We start from the raw sequence: 12,832 nt of genomic DNA on the forward strand, positions 1-12,832 counted from the left end.
GGTCTGCATGGTCTCCTGCATAGCCCGCGAGGGAAACCTTCAGGCCTTCTGGGAGATAACCCTGAAGAGATGGTGGAACAGAGTGGGAAGCCAGGGACGCAAGACAAGTCCTCTTATGGTAGAAGCACACAAAAAAAAGCTGTAAAAGTTGGTCGGGACAGCGCACGAATGACTGGCTTCCTGCTCCTGGAGCCCGCGTGCCGGTGGTGTTGCCGCGTGGCCCGGACCCCAGCTGCTGTGGGCGTCTGGGCTGTGCCCCCCGTGCAGCAGGCAGTCCGGGCAGTGCTCGCGGCGCACCCCCTCCCGGGAAGGCTGCCTGCTCTAGCAGTCGGGGGGGATGTGGGCTTCGGCAGTTGACTTCTGCTTGGGCGCTGAGACTTACTCCTGCCAGTTAAAGGGGAGAGAGACAGCAGACAAGCAGTCCGGAATAGCGGCCGCATAAGCACTGTTTAGGCACAGTTCGCTGGAGGAAGAAACTACCAGTAAGGAAGAAGGTCTGGAGATTTCATCCTAGGGAAGACCCAGGCCCGGGGTCTGCCCGGTCCAGGCCTGGGGTTCTGAGGCCCCCTGGGTCATGCTCGATGCCAGAAAGCTGGCCGCACGTGGCCCTGGCTGTTCTCACTCCACCGCCGACTCAGTGATGTGCCTGCGCCTCTTTTCCCGGTGGGTCCAGTGCCGCCCGCCCTCCCCACCTCACAGGACAAGACCTGGGAACAGATGAAATAACGTTGGAAACAAAACCTCAGAAGTGCCTTCTGCGACTAGAAGTGCCAAGTCCTGGAACATCAGAGTGTGTGGTGCCCCACGGACGGGATCAGGCAGGAACGTGGCTTTGTGCTCCAGAACAGGGCTTCCCCCCACGACCCACGCAGGCCTGGAAGGAAGCCTGGGGCGTCTGGTCTCCTTCTCCCCAGGCCAGCCCCACCGTGCAGAGGACCGCGCCTGGGTGTCTTTCTCCTGGGTGGACAGAGTCGGGCATGTGTGGGGTGGTCGTCCCTGCGGTCCCGGAGGGCCTGCGGCAGGAGGGGCGTGGCTGTCGCCCCTGGTCTGGCTCCCCACGCCCGCACTTCTGTGACTGGGAGCGCTGTTGACAGGTGTTGTGAATCGAGGCCAACAGTTGAAAGATCTCTGAGAGGTGGGGAAAGGGGGTTTGGAGGAGTGCTCAGGTGAAAGCATGCAATCCCCATTTCTGTCGACCTCGCCTTGAGCTCCCTGCTCTTCCCCTAGACGCCATTCTCCAAGTCTCCCCCGCCTCTGCCCCCCACACTGCAGTCCTGGCCGCAGAGGCTGCCACTGGGCTCTGCAGGGGCGGGAAAGCCACCTTTAATTATATAGATTGGGTGGGTACAGGAGCTCCGGAGAGGTGGCAGCTTGCCCGGGGGCCCAGCTCTTGCCCTGTGAGCCCCAAGGAGCCTCAGCACCCTCCCGGGGTCGGGTCTCGGAGGGAAGCAGCACTCTGGTGGGCAGAGCTTTCCAGTTAGAGACGACAGGCAGCCAGGCCGGTTGTTTGGGGGTGTGGGAAGCAGGGATGTGGGGGAGCCGAGCTGGGGGCTGTCTGCTGGAAGACAGCAGCTAGCCGCTGCCCCTTGGCAAGTGGGGACTGCAGGCTGTCCCTCCATCTGGGGCTGTGAAGGAGTCAGCCATGTGTTGTGACACGCAGGACAGGTGGCCCCCTGAGAGCCTGCTGCTTGCTCGGCTCCCCAGGCGAGGCCCGAGGACCGGCGTCCGGGTGTGCGCCCCTGCTCTGGTGCTTTCAGCCCCATGGTTCCTGCACGAGCCCTGCCCTGGTGCGGGGAAGCTGCACCTGTGCACGGTGAGCATTGCCGACGGTGGAGGGAGAGAAAGCAGATGTGCCCTCGAGAGAGGAGGCCGGGGAAGGAGCGTGCTGGTCAGCCGGCCGGAGGGTCTGGCTTGGCTCGATGCTCAGCCCGGCACCACAGTGGACAAGGCCTTGTCTGTCAGCCCCAGTGTCCTCATCGGGGAAATGGTGTCAACACCAGCCTGCCCACCCCCACTCCCCGCACGCAGTCCTGAGGACAGACACCTAGTGGAGGGGAGTGCTGGGTGAACCCACTGGGCGTGTGCGGGAGGAAGGCTTTGAGTTCACCAGCTACGTAGGGGTTCTTCTGCCTGCCTCAGGCAGCACAGCACGGCCGAGTCTTCCAGCCCTTCCAAAACGGGCGTTTTATGGTGCTGCGGTGTGAATGGCCTCGTTCTGTCCCCCAGAACCTGCCCCCCAGACCTGCCTTCCAGGCACAGAGCCCCCGGTTCCATGGTACTGAGTCCCCCAGGGTCCGGGGAGGCCAGTTCTGCTGGTTGTGGTTGCGGCCTGCCGTAGGGAGCCGGGGACCACACCTCGAGGTCTGTCCCCAAAGGAGGAGAGTTCTACTTCTCCCCCCTGGGAGCAGTGATGTCAGACTTCCGTTGCTGGGGCAACGTCATTGGCAGGGAACCTGTGGAAACGGGCTTGTCAGTACCATCTGGGAACGGCCGGATGCGGAAACATCTGGTCGTGTGTACCGAGGACGGAGCTGTCGCCCACAAGCACCTTGTATTTCGGGAGAGTTTACCAAATCCATTCCACTCCTCGAACCCGTGCTGGGTGCGGGGGACCTTCCTTAACCTCCGTGCCTGTGTGATCCGGGGCTCACTTCGGAAGCCGTAGTTAAGGAGCTACTCATATGACGCCCAGGGTTCTGTTTTGTTTAATGGACTTTTCTACTAAGAGCATAAAAGATTGAGGCTGATTCAGCCGGTGCAACCACTTCCCGCACCCCTTTTTGAATGCTCGCTGTCCGTGTTATCCATGCGTCCTGCTGTGTTCGTGTCGTAGCGAAGATCTGTTTTGAGGAAACCATGGGTCCCTCTGAACAAACTTCCACACAGCAGCGAAGCCTACAGTTATGTGTTCATGTATGCGAAGAATGTCGTGTGGCCGTTTACATACTGTGTATACGGACGTTAAGCAAGGTGGCTTCAGGGGTGGTAGGATAAATAAATCTAAGGTGCTGATGAACTTGTGTGTTCGTGTCTGTGTGGAGCACTCGGAGCTGTGGGTCCGCTGTCCTGGGCCTGGCGCAGTGGAGGGCAGCGTGCTGTGGGGAGTAGAATTCGGGTCGTCCTGTCTGGTGAGCCCTAGACCTGTGCGAGGACTCCAGGGGTCTTCGGCACTGAGCCCCGGACTCTGAAATGCAGTCACGGGTCCAGGGAAGACCTTGGAGAAACCAAAAGAGCAGCTGCTGTGCTGCCCTGGGGGCTGGGAGGCCTGCCTTCCCTGCAGGCTCCGTCCCCGTGCCCTGTCCCTGCGCCCCCCAGGTGTCCCAGGGCAGGCGCTGTCCCTGCTCCGGGCTCTGGGCTCCCATCCACTCGGAGGATGACAAGCGTTTTCTCCCAGGAGCCCCATCCCGAGACGGCCGCCAGGAGGCGCAGCTGCCAGCGCCACAGCATCCGGACCGGGGAGCCCTTTTGCAGAGGTCGGTGCTGTGGCAGCTGATCAAATTCCCAGAAAGGAAGCCGGTGTGCACCCACCTCTCCTGATCGTGCTGCACACACATCGGCAAATGCACGCCCCGAGCCTCTCTCCGCCATCTGTCCTGCACGAAATCTCCTGGAGGAGGGCAGAGACTTCCAAAATAAACGTCTGAGTGACTGAGCTCTGGGCTGCGGCGGTTGGCAGAGTCCTTAAGATACCATCTGGTATTCAGCCCCTTCGTTGCTCGGGTCGGGGAAGTTGAGGCCCAGGCCAGGGAGCCCGGTGTGGTGCGGCCCAGAGCGCCGTCCCCTGGGCTGGGAGTGAGGGGTTCTGTGCCACTGGGCAGCGTCCACAAAGAGTAAGAGGGGATCTGGGCCCACGAAGGGTGCCCTTTCCGGGCCAGGGGGGCTGGGTGCCAGTTCAAACTGATGGAATTCCTTTCTCTTGGGCTCCCCCCGCCCTCCCCCCCGCCCCCCGCCCAGCGGGGCCAGGTAGCAGAAGTCCTGCCTGACAGCTAGCTCCCAAACAGCCGTGGCCATGACAGTGGAGGAGTGAGGTCCAGAGAGGAAGGGGCCCACCTGCGCACCTGGCCGCGGGCGCTGCCTGGCCCTGCCGCGTCAGCCCTGGGACGCACTGCTGGACCAGACGTGCGAGGCGAGACCGACAAAAGCTCATTGAAGAACACGAAGGAGAGCGGGGGACCTGGGAAGAAAAAGGGCTTGCTGAGCAAATGTCACAGGCGTAGCCCTTACAACAGAGTGACTGACGAATTCGACCACGTCCAAATAAAGATTCTGTGGGCAACGTTAAGTAATAGAAGATAATTCCAGTGACTTCCCATGAGGGACTGACACAGGAGCAGTTCCTGTAAGGCAGCAAGAAAGACAGCACCCTCCACAGAAAAACGAGCAGACCACTGGAGGAGAGAAAACCCCCAAAGCTAACACGCATACAAAGATACTCGAAATCATTAGAGATACGGAGAAATACGTAGGATAACAGGAAGGGATCACCTTACGCCTGTTAGTTCGGAAAGAAATGAGGAAGCTGGGTGGCACCGAGTGCCAGAGGGCCCACGGGGACGGGCAACATCATGCGCAGCCGTCTGAAGAGCCAGGGTACTTACTGTTTGGGGCTGAGTGAGCCACCCCCACCCATATGTTGAAGGCCTGACTTCCCCCCCGCCCCTTAGAGTGGGGCTGTATTTGGAGACAGGCTCTTTAAAAGGCAGTCAAGGTAAGTTGAGGTCCGGTGGGTGGGCCCGAGCCCAGTGTGACCGCTGCTCCTGTAAGAAGAGTCTGAGACAGGCACGGAGAGATGCCCGTGGCAAAGTGTGGAGAAGGCGGCCGGGCGCCTGCGAGCCACGCAGAGAGGCCTCAGAAGGAACCGGCCCTGCCGACACTGTGGTCTCTGACTTCCAGCCTCCAGGACTGTGCGGAAATACATTTCTGTGTTTCCGTCCACCCAGTCTGCCATCCTTTGGGATGGCGGCTCCAGGTGACGGATGCGGCTACCTCCCCAAACGGAGTGTGTGCACGCCTCCTGATGTGGAGACTTTGCCCCTGGGGTTACATCCCTGGGGCATTCTGCACAGGTCCCTGAGGGGTCACGTATGAAGGCAGGTGTTTGCTGAAGCGTCATTTGTGTTGGGGGGAAGCTCCCGTGTGCCCCTCACGGACAGTCGGCCCAGCGCACCATGCAGCAGGAGGAAATAGCAGGTTTAGAGGTGACCCAGTGGAGTGGGTGGAGCTTCTCAATGTAGAACTGAGTGGGGAATGACATTCGTGTGATTAGAAATAAATGCGCACAAAATGGTAAAAGATGTTGTAAGAGCACTCGTCTATTTAAAGAGATACGTGTTCAATGCATTTGAACGGTTGCCTACCGGGGGCCGGGAGTGTGGGAGTTAGCTATGGAGGTAATAAGGAATTAAAAATAATAATAAAAGAGGGTCAGCGGTCCAGCTCCTGAGGTCCCGGGAGAACCAGGCGCCTGCTTTGCCCCTGGAGAGCCTGCCCTGGGTGTGCCCAGGCCTGGCTGGACTTGATGAGGCTGGGAGGGCCTGCTGTTGGGGGGCCCTACTCTCCCATGCTGCCAGAGTGTCTGTCCCTCCAGGGCTTCAGCAGCGGGCTGGTGGGGTGGGAACCGTAGCCAAGGCGGGGAGGGGGGGAGCTGTAATGTCCAGGGAGGGTTTCTGGAGCCCATGAGGCCACAGGGTGGGGAGAGCAGAGAGGAGGGGACTCCAGAGCGGAGAGCAGGTGGGTGCGAGCTCGCCTCGGTCACGGGGGACTCTCTCGTTCCAAGACACAGGCTGTCCGGCCAGCAGTTTCCCGGCGGAGACATTTTCCCACGTGAGGCCCTGAGCTGACGGCTCTCACAGCTGCAGGGGGACAGAGGCGCAGGCCTTCCTCCCTCCCCAGAAATGGCCTGCTCTGGCCCCGGAACCAGGAGTGTGAGCCTGGGGAGCGGAAGCCGGTGGAGGTGGGTTTTCGGGAGGGGACAGGGGAGCAGGACTACAGCTGCCCTGAGGGGTTGGTCCAGGCGTATTTTCCGAGGCCCCAGGGATCGGAGCAGGGGCCAGGGACACAGGGGCAGCTTTTGGGTGGACGTTCCCACAGGGCTGTTCGTCAAGACCCGGGAGGCGGCTGGCCCTCTGCCCCGAAGGTGTGCAAACGGAGCTCGGACGTGCGGGGCTGGGCCCTCGGAACACGCTGTCCCCATCTCGAAGACATCGTCTCGTCCTGGATGCTGCTGTCCGTGGGGACATCTGCCTGTCTTGCCAAGGGCCCCCTGTGTGTCCACCCCACGGGGCGGGCCCAACGCCAGTCCCAGGAAGCAGCCCGTGCCAGCTCCCGTTTGAAGAGTAAATATTAGTCTTTTCAAGAGCTGCCTGTTCCCTATCACTCGGCACTGAGGACACTGAGCAGGGGCGGGGGCGGGGGGGGGGTGGGCGGGGGACCCCTTGGTCCCCACACCCAGACCCAGATGGAGGCTGTGGGCCCAGGTCACTGCTGCCATGTCCAGGCAGGCAGTCACCCAAGCTCTGGAGTCCCTTCCCGGGGAACATTCGGACACCCCGAGCCCCCAGCCCCTAGTGTGTGTTGCAGCTCTGCTGCGGGCTGTACAGGCAGCTGCTGCAGGGGCAGGGACCGCACGTTTCGAGCTGGCCCTGCTGGTCTCTGGGTCCCAGCGTCGACCTACGTGGTTCGAAATCCCCTGATTCCCAGGGAGGGGGAACGACCTTCCCCAGCTCCACTGTCCCCCCTTTGGGGAAGCCTCCTGTGCCCACCCCCTTCATCTGGCCCCTTATCCTGCTTGCCTGCTCCTGTGACATCCCACTGGTTATCTGACTCCTGCATGGCAGGGCCATCTCCATGAGGGCAGGGCCCCCCTACCTGGGTTGCTGCTGTGTCCTCAGTGCCTGGGACCCGGCCCACGGTTAAGTGCCCGGTAACTTTCTGCTGAATGGATGTAATGATGGGAATACTTGGAAAGTATCAAACGGATGTAATTCTCTTTCCCTAGCCCTTGAAATTGTCTTTCTCGGAAGCCACTCCACCATGATGGCCCTGGGGAAGGGCGGGGCGGGCGAATGCCATCTTGGGCAGAGGAAGGCAGGCCACCGCTAGCTGATGGGTGGTGGGAAAAAGAAGGGGACGGCCATTGCAGGCCTGTGTCCTGGTCTCACCCTCTGGGATGAAGTCCTGAGGGGAAACACTGAAAGCTGAAAACAGAGGGGTGTGTGTCCCACTCTGTGTTCGGAAGCCTGTGTCCCTTCGGCGGCCCTGTCGGATAAACGGGGTGGAGGCACCCATTTGATGGTAAGAAGGGCTGACCGGGCACCCCCGAGCCTCCCTGAGCTCCCAGAAGCCTGGGAGGCACCCAGGGGCCCTGTGTGCTCCACAGGGCACGGGGAAGGTGGCTGAGGTGGAGCCAGTGGGCCCGTCATGGCCCTGCTAGGGCCAGCGGGAGGTGAGCTGGCCACAGAGGCCACGGCAAGGGCAGCTGGCGCGCGGGACTGGGTGGAGGCGTGGCAAGACTGGACGGGCCTGAGGGGCCAGCGTGAGCCAGCGTGGGGTTGGGGCAGTCAGGGCGGGCCCTGAGGCCCTCAGCCACCAGGACGGGCTCTGAGTGCCCCGGCCGCAGACTCCAGCCGTGGGCCAGCGAGTGTCCATGGAAATTCTGGGGCGAAGGGCAGCCCCAGGACCTTTGTGTGAGGCCCCTTTTCTCTGCCACCCAGAAGCCACCCGTGTTGGACCCTCCGCCTTGTGTCCTATCGACCTGCCTTGGCCAGTTCCTACGGGAGTGACCGGACAGCCCCTCGCCCCAGCTGCACCGCACAGTCTGCCCCGGAGCTCCTCTGGGGCCCCGCAGCGGGACGCCCGGAGGAGCTGGCCTGCCGCTCACACACACGCCAGGCCCCGGCGGAGGAAGCGCTGGCGTGGGCAGACCTTAAGCCATGGATGGTGGAAGCCAGCGATTAAGGTGCTCCTGCCCCTCGGGAGGACGATTCTGGGATGCATTCTGCCCTCAGCTCGGATGGTCCCAGTGGAAATGAGGTCCCCTGGCCACAGCAAAATCAACGCTCCTTGATTTTGGCCATCCCCACTGTCCTGTTCCCCATCCGTGTTTGCTGGTCAAGGGCCCTTGACTCGGGCTCCGCTTTCTGGGGACTCAGGTTACCAGGCCACCTGAGCCTCTGGGCTAGAAACCGTCTGCGGGGGTCAGCACCCCTCTCTGGCCCCCTCTGCAGCCCCCGGTGTTGCATGGGCCGGAAGACCAAAGCCTGCCTTTCCCAGACACCCTTGCTGCTGGGGATCTGGGCACAGCACTGGCTCAGCCAGATCCTTCAGGAGAGGGGTGAGAGGCACAGAGAGGTGGGGGCCCTCCTTCTTGCAGCGTGGCTGGTGGCCGGCGGGTGGGACCTGGCACACACAGGTTTTTGCAGCAGTGGACACCGTGCTCCTTCCACGTCCCTGTCACCAGCTCAGTGGATGTGCCACTGGGACGCTGACACAAACTCCCCGCCCGGTGACGGCTGGGGGGTTGAGACCACGAAGTGCAGACGTGCGCCCTGCCTCCCTCTCCCCCAGATCCTCCCACACTCAGGTCCCGACTCGACACTTCCTTCTGCACGGAGTCCCTAGTGTGTCCTCTCTCCCGCGCTGACCCATGGCGGGTGCGGCGCCCTCCCCTCTGCCACGCACCACACCGCCAGGCTCCGGGGGAAGGGATCGGAAAGGCCACCCAGTTACCCAAAAAGGCACCCGAGAAAAGACCGGGGGTCCGACTGCTGGTCGCCTACTCAACAGCTTTCTTCCGCAGCAGATGGGCTTCCCTTCTGGAAGCTGGGTCCGATCTTGCTGGGGGACGTGCCCACGTCCCGGCCCTGGCCCCTGAAGAGAGTGTACAGAAGGTGGCCCCTGGGATACAGCCTGTCCTCCCGATAAAAGGAGACACACAGGAAACGTTCTCCTCCCAGCCAGGGGATGGGATTCCGTGAGAACATGATGCTTGGGGCGGGGGGCAGCGACGGCCACCTTGAAGTCACAAGGTGACAAGTCTGTGGACAAGAACCAACATACGGAAGAGCGCAGAGTGGACACACGGAAAACGCCTGGGTCTCTGGGGACGTCATTGAGCTGCTGAGTTAACCCTGGAGCTGCCTGCTTTTGGTAGGCGTCGCCCCCGAGGGCCCCTGTCCCTCTGAGCCTCGTGGAGGCCAGTTCTGAGCGCTTCCGAGCCCTCTGCGGGCCCACGTGCTGGGGCTCGGGGGCTGGGCCCTGTGCAGCTGAGCAAGGGAGGCCTTGGGTGTGAAAGTTAGGGAGGTGGCCCACACTCGGCCATCAGGATAAATTGTGTTAAGAAAATCAAATCAAATGCAAAAATACACAATTAACAAAGTATGCAGATTTTTAAAATAAAGAGACTCAAGACTCAGTGTTCCCACCTGGGTCTACTCTACTTGTGTGTCCACACAGGCAGGGCACACCCAGGGACTCCCCCTGGTGATGGTCCGCCTCCTGAAGCAAGGGCTCTGGGGTTCTGGGGACTGGGGTCAAGGCCAGGGGCCACCAACGACTTGCTGGGGATCCAAGCAAGCCCCTTCCCTTCTCTCTGGACCTGGGTTACCCCGTCCCGCACGGGGTGGGGGGGGGTTTGGGGGCGTGGCCAGGGTGGCCCGTCCTCCTCATCCCCACGGCCTTCTGAGGTTCCTGCCCCTGGTCCTGGGAGGCTGCGTTTCCAGGGCCGCTGACTCCTGGCTATTAATATCTCGGCCATCCCTGGCCCGATTGGGGCGCTTAATGACTGCCAGCTGTGGCTCCGGCCCTCTCCCCCGGGGGAGATAAGAGCAGTTCCTGTTCCCACATGGGGGGGTGGCGGGGAGGGAGGCAGGGTCATTGCTCATTCAAACAGGCTCTGGGTGAGTGGTGGGAATGGAGGGGCCGACACTTGACCGTCCTCATCGCACCCTGGCCCATCACACTAGATGGCGGTGCCTGGGGATGGACGCCCTGTGCACCCCTCCCCCACAGGGCTGCTTGGTCTCCCCACCTGGGGCCTTTCTCAGCTGCCAGGGGAGCCTGCCCCAAGCCCGCCCGCATCCTCTTGGCCTCATGGGAGACACCTCCACTGGGTTCCTGCTGCAAAGGGCCCCCGGCACCTGCTTACCTGGATTCAGGTGCCCCTGGTACCCGTAAGCTCCCTTGGGACCCAGAGGCCACCCCAATGTCGCCTCACCTGGACGCTGCTCCCAGGACACTGTGCTGGCAGACTGGAGGCACCCTGCCCCTGGGCAGCCCCTGCCCTGGGGTGGCGGGAGCCGTCCGCGTGTCGGCCCCTGCCACCAAGGCGATGGTGGCCCTCTGCGCCGGGATGCTGCAGGAGGGCTCCTTGGCGTTGTCTTCCCAGGAAGTGACCACCTGAGTTAACTGGTCTTTGCCTTTAAGAACTGGGGTCAGGGCTTGGCCAAGGGCGAGGGCCTAGACCGTGACCAACCACAGAGACCTGGCTCTACCTGGGGCCCAGCCAGGTCTGGGCCAGGGATCACTCTGTGCCACTGTGGTCAGGGGCCTGGGCCTGAAGCCCAGCTCTGAGTGTCCTTAATCCCGGGGGCCACCAGTCCTGTGGCCTCACCACCTCCCTCCTCTTCCGTCTTACTCTGAAATGGAGTGGAGGAGAGTGTTTGGGGCCCTGAGGCCAACCTTGGTGAAGCCCTTCAGGTACCCACCAGGTGGCGATAGAGATGAGCTGGTCTTGCCCTGCGAGGCAGCTGGTGCTGGGGGGAAGAGGGGGTGCAGGTGAAATTCATTTTGTGGTCACCCCACTCCCCCCACTGACTTCACAGGCAGCTGGGATAGCTGTCTGGGCCTCTGCTGGCCCGTGGTGGTGTTTCAGCGTCTCCCTATTCCTGAATGCCCACTCCTGGACGGTTCACGCCTGCTACCTCTCGGGGTGGGGCCCCACCCGTGCCCCATTGTTTGCCCCTGTCTTGGGTTTCTCTGTGTTTCGTTCACTTTCCACCTTCCTGGCTGATAACTCTGCTCCTCTTCCCAGGGCTCTCTCCTCACCCTAAAGCCCTGACTCACTAAGGTGGGATTTCAAGCCCTGGATAGGTTGGGTCTAGCTTAGTCTGGGGGCCCCTCTGAATCTTTACAGCCCTCCGGCAGCCCGAGCAATTCCTGATCTGGAAGGCGGGGTGCTGCCTGCCCTTCCCTCTGCGGATACTTTGCTTCTGGGCCCTGTTGGCTGCTCCCATTTCTCCCCTTCCTCTCCCTGTCATCTACCAGCCTGAGCTCACCCCTCAGTTCTCTGACCTTCTCAGCATGACCTCCATCTCCTGTGTGCCTTTGGCCCCGAGATGCCTGGAGTTCCCCTCCAGCTGCTGTGTTTCCCAGGAGCCCAGAGAGGACAGAGCAAGTGGCAGAGGGCTCTGGGCAGCCTCCTCCTCATCGGCCAAGCAAGCCTTAGCCAGGAGCTAGGCTAAGCCATCCAGCCCTTCCCCTACTGTGCAGGTGGAAAGGCTGAGGTTCAGAGAGCGGCGGGGACCTACTCGTTGTCTTTGAGAAAGTCTGACACGGAGTGAGGACCAAAAGACGAGGGCTAGGTCTTCCGGACCTCACTGAGCAGCAGGGGGAGGGTGGGCAAGGTTTCTGGAGCCGGTTCAGGGGTCCCTGAGTGGGGAGGGGCAGAAGAGAAACCAGAGAGGCTGAGCGACATGCCCCAGCTGGGCGAGGGGAGCGTGGACTCACCGCCAGTTCCCCATCTCCCATCCCTCGTGCCTTGGACCAGGAGGGAGGCGAGACTCGAGACTCGCAGGGAAGAGTGGAACGAACTCCCGGTGTCCCAAATGCCCTAGCTCTCCCCCACTAGCCCCTCACTGGTTGGCCTAGCAGGGGGAGGGGAGGGAGGGGGCTGCGAGTTCTCTCTCCAGCAGGCCAGGCAGTGACCCCCCAAGTCAAAGCCAGGGCGCTGCCTCCTTCTCTGTCCTACAGCTGACGACGTGCACAGGGCAGGCATGGAGAGTGGTTCTACGTGGAGAGGGGTTGTCACCCCTGGACACGCAGGACCTTGGATTACATAGGCCTGGGGCCGCCCCTGCTCAGGGTTCATGGGCACTGTTATCCTGGCGAACCCTGGCTCGGGCCTCCGCAGGGCGCTGGGCTGCAGCCCAAGGCTTCGAAGGAGCCTTGCAGCCAGCCCGTTCCGGCCTCTTGTCACCAGCCTGTCGTCCCTCTCCTGCTCCTGCAGCAAGACGACCTCCTTGCAAGTGTGCAGGATGTGGAAGCCAAGGAGGTTGGCTTGGGCAATGGCTTTGGGGACACCTCTTGCTGGCTGACGTCATCTACTTGTCCCTCCTGCCTCTCTGCCTACCCCTTTCTGTTAACGGTGTTGTCTCTGCTCACTCATTCGGGTGACATTTGTTCTGTCCTCTTCCTCTCGGCTGAACCCTGGCAATGGCGACATGGTCCCCTCACAGCCCGAGGGCTCCTTGTCGGTAGGAATGACCGCGGCCTGTGACATGCTCACACGTGACCGTTTCTGGGACCTTGGGCAGGTCTGCTGGCTGTTTTGTACAGACCGAAGAATAGCCCTGTCTCTCGTCGGCAGGATTTAGGTGGGGGGACACAATGGGGACCTGGTGTAACTTTTTCACACCCAGAAGAAAGAAGCTACCCCTCAGTGAGATGTCAGGTGGAGACCCTTAGGACTCTGCCTTCTCACCTGGAATGTATTCCCGTCCAAAGCCAGAGGGGTGGCTTCAGTGCACCCCTCCTGTGAAGGGGGGGAGATGGTCACAAGTGGGAAGCCAGTCCCCATCGTAGGCCACACCGGAACATCAACCACCAGGCAAACCAA

This window comes from Phyllostomus hastatus, unplaced genomic scaffold (assembly GCF_019186645.2).
Source record: "Phyllostomus hastatus isolate PE091 unplaced genomic scaffold, TTU_PhHast_1.1 phas_scaffold_129, whole genome shotgun sequence".
Classification (NCBI taxonomy): Eukaryota; Metazoa; Chordata; class Mammalia; order Chiroptera; family Phyllostomidae; genus Phyllostomus; species Phyllostomus hastatus.